Here is a 1,666-nt window from a genome sequence, read left to right as displayed (position 1 = left end):
GGTCACCAATTTCTAGTGGGGTCCACACTGGACAGGGAGTGGGCAGCTCACCCCCACCATGTGGCTTGTCCTTGTCCTGCACCCCAGGGAGGGAGGGGGCTGGGTGTCACAGAGCAGCAGTGTGGGGTCCTCATGTGTGGAAGCTGGGACCATCCCACCTTCCATCAATTCTATTGTATTTAGTACATGTGATTTAGTTTTCTTCCTTTATAGACTTTTCAAATAACATCACAAATCAGAAAAATGCTCACAACCTTTCATGGTCAATCTGGCTGAGACAGACTCAGCACCTCACCCCAACACACACTCATGCTGTCTTGCACCGATGCTCACGCAAACCCCTTCACACACAGGTACACGAACACACCTCTCCTGCATGCCCCACCTAGCCCCCGCCCAGGCCTCACACTCCACTTCCTCCACCAGCCACCTCCTGGCCCGGAGGACAGACATGTTGCCAGTGCACACGCAGCTGAACCCCGTGTAAACATGCCTGTTGCAATTCATGGGGGAGGCTGCCTGTCCGGCCTGCTGGACGTGCTTCCTGCCAGGAAGGCCGTGGACCTGAGGCCCATCAGGGCGAGGTCAGCCAGCGTACAGCCATCAGCTGGCTGGCTTGGCTTGCTCAGTCCCCTGGCTGCAGAAAGGGGGCTGGGCCTGGCCCCTCGAAGGATAGGGTCTTGGCCTTGCAGGTCCAGAAGGGCCCTTGGGGAGAACAGCAGGCAGGCCCAGGCTCAGACATGGACACGAGTGCCCAGGAGGGAGACAGTAGGTGACCTCAGCAGGCAGCCAGACCAAGGGGGCAGGTCTGAGGGGCCCAGGCTGGAGGTAGGAGGAGGAATGGGGTCTGAGGAGCCAGTAGTAAGGCAGTCAGGGGAGAAGGGGTGGCCAGAAGGGCCTCCCCCACAGAGCCCCAACCTGACCGACGCCCTGGACCAACTGGACCAACTGCGTGTCTGTGGCGCAAATGGTGACTATAGAGCAGATGTGGCTTCTTTTAAGCTGACCCTAAAATCAGGGGATGGCCGAGCAGCCACCATATGTGTACCTGCATTTTTCTTGTGTAGAGGACCACACGGGAGCCAGTGACTCAGAGGACAGTCCAGGAGAGGACGTGGAGTGAGGGGAGGGTGTAGGGGCAGGCAGACAACCAGCATCCCGGAAGGCAACAGGACAGGGTTGCACCCCCTGCCCCAGATGCCCACGTGCAGGGCAGTCACTTAGGCTGAAGGCCAGGTGGGCCCCAGCCCCTTGGTCCTTTGTCCAGGCTCCAGCCAATGACCACCTGCTCTTACAACTTGCGCTGCTCCCCATACCCCACTCGGTCTGACACGGCTCAGCCTCCCGGGAGCTGCGGCGGCTGCTTCTCCCAGGGCCACGCACTTTGTGCTCATTTCACACATGACTGGCCTGTCTCCGACCTTGTCCCAGGTCTCAAGTTGCTCACCACACCCTCCGGGATGCCAGCCTTGAACCTGAGTCAGGAGAACAAGTCCCTGGCTCCAGGGTGACGGCTTGGCAGAGGGGTGGCGGACCAGGGCTCACCTGCGGAGGCTTCCGGGCTGCACCCTTCAGCCCCTGCCCGAGGGCATTCTCAGGGCGTGGACAAGCTCCTCGCAAACCCCAAGAGCAAAGTCCCACCAACAGGGCTGGAGTTGGTGGGTAA

The sequence above is a fragment of the Bison bison genome, unplaced genomic scaffold, assembly GCF_000754665.1.
Source record: "Bison bison bison isolate TAMUID 2011002044 unplaced genomic scaffold, Bison_UMD1.0 scf7180017864037, whole genome shotgun sequence".
In the NCBI taxonomy this organism is placed as follows: Eukaryota; Metazoa; Chordata; class Mammalia; order Artiodactyla; family Bovidae; genus Bison; species Bison bison.
Note: the sequence above shows the minus strand (reverse complement) of the source record.